Below are 15,283 nucleotides of genomic sequence, written 5' to 3'. Positions count from 1 at the left end.
AAGCAAAATCATGACACGAAAACAAGTTCAAGTAAGATCATCACTTGAAATAAGATTGTTATAGTTATAGAAATTGAACCAAAGTTTGAATATGATTATTACCTTGTATTAGAATGATAACCTACTGTAAGAAACAAAGATTTCTTGAGGTTGGATGATCACCTTACAAGATTGGAAGTGAGCTAGCAAACTTGAAAGTATTCTTGATTTTATGAAACTAGAACTTTTGGAATTTATGAAGAACACTTAGAACTTGAAGATAGAACTTGAGAGAGATCAATTAGATGAATAAAATTGAAGAATGAAAGTGTTTGTAGGTGTTTTTGGTCATTGGTGTATGGATTAGATATAAAGGATATGTAATTTTGTTTTCATGTAAATAAGTCATGAATGATTACTCATATTTTTGTAATTTTATGAGATATTTCATGCTAGTTGCCAAATGATGGTTCCCACATGTGTTAGGTGACTCACATAGGCTGCTAAGAGCTGATCATTGGAGTGTATATACCAATAGTACATACATCTAAAAGCTGTGTATTGTACGAGTACGAATACGGGTGCATACGAGTAGAATTGTTGATGAAACTGAACGAGGATGTAATTGTAAGCATTTTTGTTAAGTAGAAGTATTTTGATAAGTGTCTTGAAGTCTTTCAAAAGTGTATGAATACATATTAAAACACTACATGTATATACATTTTAACTGAGTCGTTAAGTCATCGTTAGTCGTTACATGTAAATGTTGTTTTGAAACCTTTAGGTTAACGATCTTGTTAAATGTTGTTAACCCAATGTTTATAATATCAAAATAGATTTTAAATTATTATATTATCATGATATTATGATGTACGAATATCTCTTAATATGATATATATACATTAAATGTCGTTACAACGATAATCGTTGCATATATGTCTCGTTTCAAAATCATTAAGTTAGTAGTCTTGTTTTTACATATGTAGTTCATTGTTAATATACTTAATGATATTTTACATATCATAATATCATGTTAACTATATATATAACCATATATATGTCATCATATAGTTTTTACAAGTTTTAACGTTCGTGAATCACCGGTCAACTTGGGTGGTCAATTGTCTATATGAAACCTATTTCAATTAATCAAGTCTTAACAAGTTTGATTGCTTAATATGTTGGAAACATTTAATCATGTAAATATCAATCTCAATTAATATATATAAACATGGAAAAGTTCGGGTCACTACATGTTACGGGTACGTTTCTTATTGACAATAAATCTGCTTACGTTTTATTTGATTCGGGTGCGGATAGAAGCTATATTAGTAGAGATTTTTGTGCTAAATTAAGTTGTCCATTGACGCCTTTGGATAGTAAATTTTTACTCGAATTAGCAAATGGTAAATTAATTTCAGCAGATAATATATGTCGGAATCCAGAAATTAAACTGGTTAGCGAAACATTTAAGATTGATTTGATACCAGTAGAGTTAGGGAGTTTTGATGTGATAATCGGTATGGACTGGTTGAAAGAAGTGAAAGCAGATATCGTTTGTTATAAAAATGCAATTCGCATTATACGAGAAAAAGGAAAACCCTTAATGGTGTACGGAGAAAAGGGCAATACGAAGCTACATCTTATTAGTAATTTGAAGGCACAAAAACTAATAAGAAAAGGTTGCTATGCTATTCTAGCACACGTCGAGAAAGTACAAACTGAAGAAAAGAGCATCAATGATGTTCCCATTGCAAAAGAATTTCCCGATGTATTTCCGAAAGAATTACCGGGATTACCCCCACATCGATCCGTTGAATTTCAAATAGATCTTGTACCAGGAGCTGCACCAATAGCTCGTGCTCCTTACAGACTCGCACCCAGCGAGATGAAAGAACTGCAAAGCCAATTACAAGAACTTTTAGAGCGTGGTTTCATTCGACCAAGCACATCACCGTGGGGAGCTCCTGTTTTGTTTGTCAAGAAGAAAGATGGTACATTCAGGTTGTGTATCGACTACCGAGAGTTGAACAAACTTACCATCAAGAACTGCTACCCACTACCGAGAATCGACGACTTATTTGATCAACTACAAGGCTCGTCTGTTTATTCAAAGATTGACATACGTTCCGGGTATCATCAAATGCGGGTGAAAGAAGATGATATTCCAAAGACTGCTTTCAGAACACGTTACGGTCATTACGAGTTTATGGTCATGCCGTTTGGTTTAACTAATGCACCAGCTGTGTTCATGGACCTTATGAACCGAGTGTGTGGACCATACCTTGACAAGTTTGTCATTGTTTTCATTGATGACATACTTATTTACTCAAAGAATGACCAAGAACACGGTGAACATTTGAGAAAGGTGTTCGAAGTATTGAGGAAGGAAGAATTGTACGCTAAGTTTTCAAAGTGTGCATTTTGGTTGGAAAAAGTTCAATTCCTCGGTCACATAGTGAACAAAGAAGGTATTAAGGTGGATCCGGCAAAGATAGAAACTGTTGAAAAGTGGGAAACCCCGAAAACTCCAAAACACATACGCCAGTTTTTAGGACTAGCTGGTTACTACAGAAGGTTCATCCAAGACTATTCCAGAATAGCAAAACCCTTGACTGCATTAACGCATAAAGGGAAGAAATTTGAATGAAAGGATGAACAAGAGAAAGCGTTTTAGTTATTGAAGAAAAAGCTAACTACGGCACCTATATTGTCATTGCCTGAAGGGAATGATGATTTTGTGATTTATTGTGACGCATCAAAGCAAGGTCTCGGTTGTGTATTATTGCAACGATGAAGGTGATTGCTTATGCGTCTAGACAATTGAAGATTCACGAACAAAATTATACGACGCATGATTTGGAATTAGGCGCGGTTGTTTTTGCATTAAAGACTTGGAGGCACTACTTATATGGGGTCAAAAGTATTATATATACCGACCACAAAAGTCTTCAACACATATTTAATCAGAAACAACTGAATATGAGGCAGCGTAGGTGGATTGAATTATTGAATGATTACGACTTTGAGATTCGTTACCACCCGGGGAAGGCAAATGTGGTAGCCGATGCCTTGAGCAGGAAGGACAGAGAACCCATTCGAGTAAAATCTATGAATATAATGATTCATAATAACCTTACTACTCAAATAAAGGAGGCGCAACAAGGATTTTTAAAAGATGGAAATTTAAAGGATGAAATACCCAAAGGATCGGAGAAGCATCTTAATATTCGGGAAGACGGAACCCGAAATAGGGCTGAAAGGATTTGGGTACCAAAATTTGGAGATATGAGAGAAATGGTACTTAGAGAAGCTCATAAAACCAGATACTCAATACATCCTGGAACGGGAAAGATGTACAAGGATCTCAAGAAACATTTTTGGTGGCCAGGTATGAAAGTCGATGTTGCTAAATACGTAGGAGAATGTTTGACGTGTTCTAAGGTCAAAGCTGAGCATCAGAAACCATCAGGTCTACTTCAACAACCCAAAATCCCGGAATGGAAATGGAAAAACATTACCATGGATTTCATCACTAAATTGCCAAGGACTGCAAGTAGTTTTGATACTATTTGGGTAATAGTTGATCGTCTCACCAAATCAGCACACTTCCTGCCAATAAGAGAAGATGACAAGATGGAGAAGTTAGCACGACTGTATTTGAAGGAAGTCATCTCCAGACATGGAATACCAATCTCTATTATCTCTGATAGGGATGGCAGATTTATTTCAAGATTCTGGCAGACATTACAGCAAGCATTAGGAACTCGTCTAGACATGAGTACTGCCTATCATCCACAAACTGATGGGCAGAGCGAAAGGATGATACAAACGCTTGAAGACATGCTACGAGCATGTGTTATTGATTTTGGAAACAGTTGGGATCGACATCTACCGTTAGCAGAATTTTCCTACAACAACAGCTACCATTCAAGCATTGAGATGGTGCCGTTTGAAACACTTTATGGTAGAAAGTGCAGGTCTCCGATTTGTTGGAGTGAAGTGGGGGATAGACAGATTACGGGTCCGGAGATTATACAAGAAACTACCAAGAAGATCATCCAAATTCAACAACGGTTGAAAACCGCCCAAAGTCGACAAAAGAGCTACGCTGACATTAAAAGAAAAGATATAGAATTTGAAACTGGAGAGATGGTCATGCTTAAAGTTGCACCTTGGAAAAGCGTTGTTCGATTTTGTAAACGAGGGAAATTAAATCCAAGGTATATTGGACCATTCAAGATTATTGATCGTGTCGGACCAGTAGCTTACCGACTTGAGTTACCTCAACAACTCGCGGTTGTACATAACACTTTCCACGTCTCGAATTTGAAGAAATGTTTTGCTAAAGAAGATCTCACTATTCCGTTAGATGAAATCCAAATCAACGAAAAACTTCAATTCATCGAAGAACCCGTCGAAATAATGGATCGTGAGGTTAAAAGACTTAAGCAAAACAAGATACCAATTGTTAAGATTCGATGGAATGCTCGTAGAGGACCCGAGTTCACCTGGGAGCATGAAGATCAGATGAAGAAGAAATACCCGCATCTATTTCCAGAAGATTCGTCAACACCTTCAACAGCTTAAAATTTTGGGACGAAATTTATTTAACGGGTAGGTACTGTAGTGACCCGAACTTTTCCATGTTTATATATATTAATTGAGATTGATATTTACATGATTAAATGTTTCCAACATGTTAAGAAATCAAACTTTTTAAGACTTGATTAATTGAAATATGTTTCATATAGACAATTGACCACCCAAGTTGACCGGTGATTCACGAACGTTAAAACTTGTAAAAACTATATGATGACATATATATGGATATATATATAGTTAACATGATACTATGATAAGTAAACATATCATTAAGTATATTAACAATGAACTACATATGTCAAAACAAGACTACTAACTTAATGATTTTTAAACGAGACATATATGTAACGATTATCGTTGTAAATACATTTAATGTATATATATCATATTAAGAGATATTCATACATGATAATATCATGATAATATAATAATTTAAAATCTCATTTGATATTATAAACATTGGGTTAACAACATTTAACAAGATCGTTAACCTAAAGGTTTCAAAACAACATTTACATGTAACGACTAACGATGACTTAACGACTCAGTTAAAATGTATATACATGTAGTGTTTTAATATGTATTTATACACTTTTGAAAGACTTCAATACAATTATCAAAATACTTCTATTTAACAAAAATGCTTACAATTACATTATCGTTCAGTTTCATCAACAATTCTACTCGTATGCACCCGTATTCATACTCGTACAATACACAGCTTTTAGATGTATGTACTATTGGTATATACACTTCAATGATCAGCTCTTAGCAGCCCATGTCAGTCACCTAACACATGTGGGAACCATCATTTGGCAACTAGCATGAAATATCTCATAAAATTACAAAAATATGAGTAATCATTCATGACTTATTTACATGAAAACAAAATTACATATCCTTTATATCTAATCCATACACCAACGACCAAAAGCACCTACAAACACTTTCATTCTTCAATTTTCTTCATCTAATTGATCTCTCTCAAGTTCTATCTTCAAGTTCTAAGTGTTCTTCATATATTCTACAAGTTCTAGTTACATAAAATCAAGAATACTTTCAAGTTTGCTAGGTCACTTCCAATCTTGTAAGGTGATCATCCAACCTCAAGAAATCTTTGTTTCTTACAGTAGATTACCATTCTAATACAAGGTAATAATCATATTCAAACTTTGGTTCAATTTCTATAACTATAACAATCTTATTTCAAGTGATGATCTTACTTGAACTTGTTTTCGTGTCATGATTCTGCTTCAAGAACTTCGAGCCATCCAAGGATCCGTTGAAGCTAGATCCATTTTTCTCTTTTCCAGTAGGTTTATCCAAGGAACTTAAGGTAGTAATGAGGTTCATAACATCATTTGATTCATACATATAAAGCTATCTTATTCGAAGGTTTAAACTTGTAATCACTAGAACATAGTTTAGTTAATTCTAAACTTGTTCGCAAACAAAAGTTAATCCTTCTAACTTTACTTTTAAAATCAACTAAACACATGTTCTATATCTATATGATATGCTAACTTAATAATTTAAAACCTGGAAACACGAAAAACACCGTAAAACCGGATTTACGCCGTCGTAGTAACACCGCGGGCTGTTTTGGGTTAGTTAATTAAAAACTATGATAAACTTTGATTTAAAAGTTGTTATTCTGAGAAAATGATTTTTATTATGAACATGAAACTATATCCAAAAATTATGGTTAAACTCAAAGTGGAAGTATGTTTTCTAAAATGGTCATCTAGACGTCGTTCTTTCGACTGAAATGACTACCTTTACAAAAATGACTTGTAACTTATTTTTCTGACTATAAACCTATACTTTTTCTGTTTAGATTCATAAAATAGAGTTCAATATGAAACCATAGCAATTTGATTCACTCAAAACGGATTTAAAATGAAGAAGTTATGGGTAAAACAAGATTGGATAATTTTTCTCATTTTAGCTACGTGAAAATTGGTAACAAATCTATTCCAAATCATAACTTAATCAACTTGTATTGTATATTATGTAATCTTGAGATACCATAGACACGTATACCATGTTTTGACCTATCATGTCGACACATCTATATATATTTCGGAACAACCATAGACACTCTATATGTGAATGTTGGAGTTAGCTATACAGGGTTGAGGTTGATTCCAAAATATATATAGTTTGAATTGTGATCAATACTGAGATACGTATACACTGGGTCGTGGATTGATTCAAGATAATCTTTATCGATTTATTTCTGTACATCTAACTGTGGACAACTAGTTGTAGGTTACTAACGAGGACAGCTGACTTAATAAACTTAAAACATCAAAATATATTAAAAGCGTTGTAAATATATTTTGAACATACTTTGATATATATGTATATATTGTTATATGTTCGTGAATCAACCAGTGGCCAAGTCTTACTTCCCGACGAAGTAAAAATCTGTGAAAGTGAGTTATAGTCCCACTTTTAAAATCTAATATTTTTGGGATGAGAATACATGCAGGTTTTATAAATGATTTACAAAATAGACACAAGTACGTGAAACTACATTCTATGGTTGAATTATCGAAATCGAATATGCCCCTTTTTATTAAGTCTGGTAATCTAAGAATTAGGGAACAGACACCCTAATTGACGCGAATCCTAAAGATAGATCTATTGGGCCTAACAAACCCCATCCAAAGTACTGGATACTTTAGTACTTCGAAATTTATATCATATCCGAAGGGTGTCCTGGAATGATGGGGATATTCTTATATATGCATCTGGTTAATGTCGATTACCAGGTGTTCACCATATGAATGATTTTTATCTCTATGTATGGGATGTGTATTGAAATATGAAATCTTGTGGTCTATTGTTACGATTTGATATATATAGGTTAAACCTATAACTCACCAACATTTTTGTTGACGTTTAAAGCATGTTTATTCTCAGGTGAATACTAAGAGCTTCCGCTGTTGCATACTAAAATAAGGACAAGATTTGGAGTCCATGCTTGTATGATATTGTGTAAAAACTGCATTCAAGAAACTTATTTTGTTGTAACATATTTGTATTGTAAACCATTATGTAATGGTCTTGTGTAAACAGGATATTTTAGATTATCATTATTTGATAATCTACGTAAAGCTTTTTAAACCTTTATTGATGAAATAAAGGTTATGGTTTGTTTTAAAATGAATGCAGTCTTTGAAAAACGTCTCATATAGAGGTCAAAACCTCGCAACGAAATCAATTAATATGGAACGTTTTTAATCAATAAGAACGGGACATTTCAGAATCAAATAAAACATAAGCAGATGTATTGTCAATAAGAAACGTACCCGTAACTAGCTCCGGGTCTTCCTGCGCTTCTGCCGCATTAATATAGAAAACTCTTCCGCGCCCTTGCCCATTAGTATTCCCTTTGTTTGGGCAATTTCTAATAATGTGGCCTGGTTTTTCACATTTATAACAAACTACGTCGGCATTATTTGTTCCGACCTTATTTGTTTCTTTATTTTTGTTGTTCTTTGGTCCGTAAATCTCACATTTTGTCGTGCCATGATCACTTCCCTTACACTTGGTGCAAACTGTTGTGCAAAACACATTTGGATGGTACTCTGCACACCTGAAGCATGGTTGTTTCAGTTGTTTGTTGTTATTGAGGTTACTGTTGGGATTGTTATTGTTGTTGAAACAGTTGTTGTAGTTGTTGTTGTTGTTGTTGGGACGTTTGTTGTAGTTATTGTTAGGATTGCGGTTATTGTTGTGATTGTTGTTGCAGTTGTGGTTGTAATTGTTATTGTTGTTGTACTGGTGACTCTTGTCATCATTTTCCTCCCACTTCCTCTTGAGTTGTTTCGTGTTGGCTTCTTCGGCCGCCTGTTCTTTAATTCCCCCCTCAATCTGATTTATGAGTTTATGAGTCATTCGACTTACCTTCTATATGGAAGCGGGCTCGTGTGAACTCACATCTTCTTGAATCCTTACTGGTAACCCTTTTACAAACGCGTCGATCTTCTTTTTTTCATCTTCGAACGCTCCCAGACACAATAGGCACAACTCTGTGAATCGTCGTTCATATGTGGTAACGTCGAATCCTTGTGTTTGTAACTCTCTAAGTTCTACCTTGAGCTTATTGACTTCGTTTCTAGGACGGTATTGATCGTTCATCAATTTCTTGAATGCCGACCACGGTAGTACGTAAGCAGTATTTTTTCCTACCTGTTCAAGATAGGTGTTCCACCACGTTAACGCAGTACCTGTGAAGGTATGCGTAGCATACTTAACTTTATCCTCTTCAGTACACTTACTTAAGGCAAACACCGATTCGACCTTCTCGGTCCACCTTTTCAATCCAATTGGTCCTTCGGTTCCATCAAATTCTAAAGGTTTGCAGGCAGTGAATTCTTTGTAGGAGCATTCTACACGATTTCTTGTGGAATTAGTTTCACTGCTAGATCCAGAGTTATTGTTATTTTGCATCGCATCCTGTACTGCGGCTATGTTTGCTGCAAGGAAAACACTGAAGTCTTCCTCGCTCATGTTCAAATTCTGACGAGTCGCCGGTGCCATTTCCTTCAAAAATAGCCCAAAAGAATTGAGTTAATCATATAGAATTTAAGAGTAGTCAATAGTATTTCGTAGCATAATATGAACTTATTTAGAAATGCTTTTTCTTCATATCAGCATTTTATATTTTTAATTCGGGTAGTACCTACCCGTTAAGTTCATACTTAGTAGCTATTATACAATTCAACTACTACGATTCTATATGAAAAACTTATTACAATAATATTTCGCGTTCAAATTTTTATACAGTATTTTACAAACATACAATACCATTATTATACATATAGGATGAAATATAGCACATAATAACTTGCTACACGGCAGCTATAAAGGTAATTCTAATTAATACGCAAGTTGTTCAGCAAAGGCAATAAAGACACATAATTCATAAGTCCAGAAACAGGTCATGCATTCTGGTTTTACTAAAACGACTTCCCATCCTTGATCTTGTGGAAAGTAACCATTATGACCATTGGCTAGGCAGCATGTTGTAATGTCGTCAAAAGGACGAGGGTTTCGTAATGCCCAACAGCCTCGTAGCAATCTAAAAACCTTGTTTCATACCCCAACTACTGAGTCCGTCACTTGTGAGAATGTTTCATTTAATAGTTGTAATCCGATGTTCTTTTTCTCACTTTGGTGAGAAGCGAACATCACTAACCCGTAAGCATAACATGCTTCTTTATGTTGCATGTTAGAAGCTCTTTCTAATTCACGAAATCCTATGTTGGGATATGTTGAGTCAAAATAGGTTCTTAACCCGTAGCGAAAAATTGCATTTGGGTTCCCCGAATTTAACGCTTTAAAGAAAACACGGCGTAACTTACGGTCTCCCCAATGTGATATACCTCACCTATCAAAGGAAAGCCTTTTATAAACTAAGGCATTTCTGGAAATTCTTTCAAATGTTTGACAAGTTAATTTCGCCATAATTAATTGTGATGATGAATTCTGACCGACTTTAGACAAGATTTCATCAATCATATCCTCTGATAGGTCTTCTAAAATATTCGGTTGTTTACCCTTAACGTCCATTTTGTGTTTTTATACTAAAAAAATAGACGAGAGTTAGATTCATAAAAGATAATTAACAAACAATATAAGCAAATTTACATTTATCAAAAAAACACAAGCACACTATATTACATATATTACACAACATGATTACAACTCTTTTATCCGACTCACTCATTTCTTCTTCTTCGGACTTGGTTGGTTTTGCTAATTTCCTAGGGATATATGATGCTCCCCTAATACGAGCTGTCGTTTTCCACAATGGTTTAGAAAAACCTGGTGGTTTAGAGGTTCCCGGGTTATTGTTACATTTTAGGAAATACGGACGTTGCCGATACATATAAAGTTCATCGGGATTGGAATCAGGTTTCTCTATTTTTATACCTTTTACCTTATTATTTTCTTTTACTTTATTAAATTGGGTCGAGGTATTTCTATAACATCATCAGAATCCTCATCGGGATCCGATTCATCAGAAAACTGGTAATCTTCCCAATATGTTGCTTCCTCGGCGGAAACACCATTGACCATTATTGACTTTGGTCCGTTGGTTGAGGATTTTCTTTTATTTAACCGATTTACTGTAGGTATCTATATTTCTTCCTCCAGAACCTCTTCTTCTTCCGGTTCTTCCTCTTCCAGTTCCTCCTCTTCCAGTTCCTCTTCTTCTGGTTCCTCCTCTTCCGGTTCCTCTTCTTCCGGTTCCTCTTCTTCAGGTTCCTATTCGACTCTTCATTATTATTAGGTGAGTCGATGGGATTTGTACTAGAGGTAGACATCTATCACACAATATCAAACATGTTAAGAGATTAATATATCACATAATATTTACATGTTAATAATATATAGTTTACAACAAAAAAATTAAGCAATCGTTTTTTTTTTTTTTTAAGAAAAACACGGTCAAAGTCCAGACTCACTAATGCATCCTAACAAACTCGGTAAGACAGACTAATGCAAAAATTCTGGTTCTCTAAGACCAATGCTCGGATACCAACTGATATGTCCCATTCATATTGATTATAAACGTTCCATATTAATTGATTTCGTTGCGAGGTTTTGACCTCTATATGAGATGTTTTTCAAAGACTGCATTCGTTTTTAAAACAAACCATAACCTTTATTTTATTGACAAGGTTAACAAGACACCACTTAGATTATGTAGAAATGATAATCTAACAAATATCACACTTACACACTAACAGTACATATTGGTTTACAAATATTAATATGTTACAACAAAATAAATCTCGAATGCAGTTTTAAACAATATTATACAAGCATGCTGACACCAAATCTTGTCCATATAATAGCATGCAACAGTGGAAGCTCTTAATAATCACCAGAGAATAAACATGCTTTAAACGTCAACAAAAATGTTGGTGAGTTATAGGTTTAACCTATATTTATCAAATCGTAATAATAGACCACAAGATTTCATATTTCAAAATACATCCCATACATAGAGATAAAAATCATTCATATGGTGAACACCTGGTAACCAATCTTAACAAGATACATATAGAATATCTCCTATCATTCCAGGACTCCCTTCGTACATGATGAATTCGAAGTACTAAAGCATCCGGCACTTTGGATGGGGCTCGTTGGGCCCAATAGATCTATCTTTAGGATTTACATCAATTAGGGTGTCTGTTCCCTAATTCTTAGATTACCAGACTAAAAAGGGGCATATTCGGTTTAATAATCTAGCCATAGAATGTAGTTTCATTTACTTGTGTCTATTTTGTAAAATATTTATAAAACTGCATGTATTCTCATCCCAAAATATTAGATTTTAAAAGTGGGACACTTTCACAGATTTTTACTTCGTCGGGAAGTAAGACTTGGCCACTGGTCGATTCACGAACCTATAACAAATATGTACATATATATCAAAGTATGTTCAAAATGTATTTACAACATTTTTAATACGTTTTGCTGTTTTAAGTTTATTAAATCAGCTGTCCTCGTTAGTAACCTACAACTAGTTGTCCACGGTTAGATGTACAGAAAATAAAGCATTATATATTATCTTGAATCAATCCAAGACCTCATGTATACAAGCCTCAGGCTAGATCACAACTCAAATTATATAATATTTTGGAATCAACCTTAACCCTGTATAGCTAACTCCAACATTACTGCATATAGAGTGTCTATGATTGTTCCGAAATATATATATAGATGGGTCGATATGATATGTCAAAACATTGTATTCATGTCTATGGTATCCCAAGATTACATAATATATTAGAATACATATATAATACAATATGAGTTAGCTAGGATATGATTAATATAGAGTTATTACCAATTTTCACGTAGCTACAACAAGAAAAATTATCCAATCTTGTTTTACCCATAACTTCTTCGTTTTAAATCCGTTTTGAGTGTTTCAAGTTGCTATGGTTTCATATTGAACTTAAGTTTATGAATTTATATAGAAAAGTATAAGTTTATGGTCGAAAATACAGGTTACAAGTCATTTTTGTAAAGTTAGTCATTTCAGTCGAAAGAACGACGTCTAGATGACCATTTTGGAAAACATACTTTCACTTTGAGTTTAACCATGATTTTTGGTTATAGTTTCATGTTCATAAGGAAAATCATTTTCCTAGAAGAAAAACTTTTAAATTAAAGTTTATCATAGTTTTTAATTAACTAACCCAAAACAGCCCGCGGTGTTACTACGATAGCGTATATCCGGTTTTACGGTATTTTTCGTGTTTCCAGGTTTTAAATTATTAAGTTAGCATATCATATAGATATAGAATATGTGTTTAGTTTATTTTAAAAGTCAAGTTAGAAGGATTAACTTTATTTACGAACAAGTTTAGAATTAACTAAACTATGTTCTAGTGATTACAAGTTTAAATCTTCGAATAAGATAGTTTTATATGTATGAATTGAATGATGTTATGAACATCATTACTACCTTAATTTTATTAGGTAAACCTACTGTAAATGAGAAAAATAGATCTAGCTTCAAAGGATCCTTGGATGGCTTGAAAGTTCTTGAAGCAGAATCATGACACGAAAACAAGTTCAAGTAAGATTTCTACTCGAAATAAAATTGTTATAGTTATAGAAAATGAATCAAAGTTTGAATATGAGTATTACCTTGTATTAGAAAGATATCTTACTATAAATAAAAAATATTTCTTGAGGATGGATGATCACTTTACAAGATTGGAAGTAAGCTAGCAAACTTGGAAGTATTCTTGATTTTATGAAACTAGAACTTATAGAATTTATGAAGAACACTTAGAACTTGAAGATAGAACTTGATAGAGATCAATTAGATGAAGAAAATTGAAGAATGAAAATGTTTATAGATGTTTATGGTCGTTGGTATATGGATTAGATATAAAGGATGTGTAATTTTATTTACTTGTAAATAAGTCATGAATGATTACTAATATTTTTGTAATTTTATGAGATATTTCATGCTAGTTTCCAAATGATGGTTCCCACAGTGTTAGGTGACTCACAAGGGCTGCTAAGAGCTGATCATTTGAGTGTATATACCAATAGTAAATACATTTAGATGCTGGGTACTGTACGAGTACAAATACGAGTGCATACGAGTAGAATTGTTGATGAAAATGAATGAGGATGTAATTGTAAGCATTTTTGTTAAGTAGAAGTACTTTGATAAGTGTCTTGAAGTCTTTCAAAAGTGTATGAATACATATTAAAACACTACATGTATATACATTTTAACTGAGTCGTTAAGTCATCGTTAGTCGTTACATGTAAGTGTTGTTTTGAAACCTTTAGGTTAACGATCTTGTTAAATGTTGTTAACCCATTGTTTATTATATCTAAAGAGATGTTAAATTATTACATTATCATGATATTATGATGTATTAATATATCTTAATATGATATATATACAATTAAATGTCGTTACAACGATAATCGTTACATATATGCCTCGTTTCAAAATCCTTAAGTTAGTAGTCTTGTTTTTACATATGTAGTTCATTGTTAATATACTTAATGATATGTTTACTTATAATAATATCATGTTAACTATATATATCCATATATATGACATCATATAGTTTTTACAAGTTTTAACGTTCGTGAATCACCAGCCAACTTGGGTGGTCAATTGTCTATATGAAACCTATTTCAATTAATCAAGTCTTAACAAGTTTGATTGCTTAACATGTTGGAAACACTTAATCATGTAAATAACAATTTCATTTAATATATATAAACATGGAAAAGTTCGGGTCACTACAAGATGGCTTGAAAGTTCTTGAAGTAGAATCATGACACGAAAACAAGTTCAAGTAAGATTTCTACTCGAATTAAGATTGTTATAGTTATAGAAATTGAATTAAAGTTTGAATATGATTATTACCTTGAATTAGAAAGAAGAGTTACTGAGATAAATTGGATGTTCTTGATGTAGTTTTTGATGAAGTTGAAGGTTATTTCTCTGGAAATGAAACTGTTCTTGGAGTAGGTAGTTAGAGAGGATTTGTATGTGAAATTATGGAATGAAAATGATGTAGTAAATGATGGTGGTGGCGTGATTTTTATCATGGAACAAAGGCTCCTCATTTTGTTATTTTGTGTAATAATTAATACATGAAGACAAGTAATGGTTCCCACATGTTGTTGACTCATTCATGGCTGATCATTGGTGTTTACTATTAGTATAATGCAATAGTAAATAAATCTAGAAGTTGGGTATTGTACGAGTACGAATACGGATTGAATACGAGTAAATAGTGTTTACTGTAGTAAATAGTGTTAACTGTAACAAATAGTTTTTTTACTGTAGCAAATAGTTTTTGCTGTAGGAAAATAGTATTTTACTGTAGCGAATAGTGTTTTACTGTAGCAAAGCGAAAATTTACTGTAGCAAATAGTGTTTTTCTGTACATCTTTGATTTAATTATTTTTCTTCTTATATATATATATATATATATATATATATATATATATATATATATATAATAAAAACTTACATCATAAAATAAATAAAACGATTATATAATTATCACAAGTTATGACGTTCGCGAATCATCAGGCAAACTGGGTGGTCAAACGTTATCACTAAATCCGTTTCAGTTAATCAAGTCTTAACAAGTTTGATTGCTTAACATGTTGGAAACAT

This window comes from Rutidosis leptorrhynchoides, chromosome 4, assembly GCF_046630445.1.
Source record: "Rutidosis leptorrhynchoides isolate AG116_Rl617_1_P2 chromosome 4, CSIRO_AGI_Rlap_v1, whole genome shotgun sequence".
Taxonomy (NCBI): domain Eukaryota; kingdom Viridiplantae; phylum Streptophyta; class Magnoliopsida; order Asterales; family Asteraceae; genus Rutidosis; species Rutidosis leptorrhynchoides.
Note: the sequence above shows the minus strand (reverse complement) of the source record.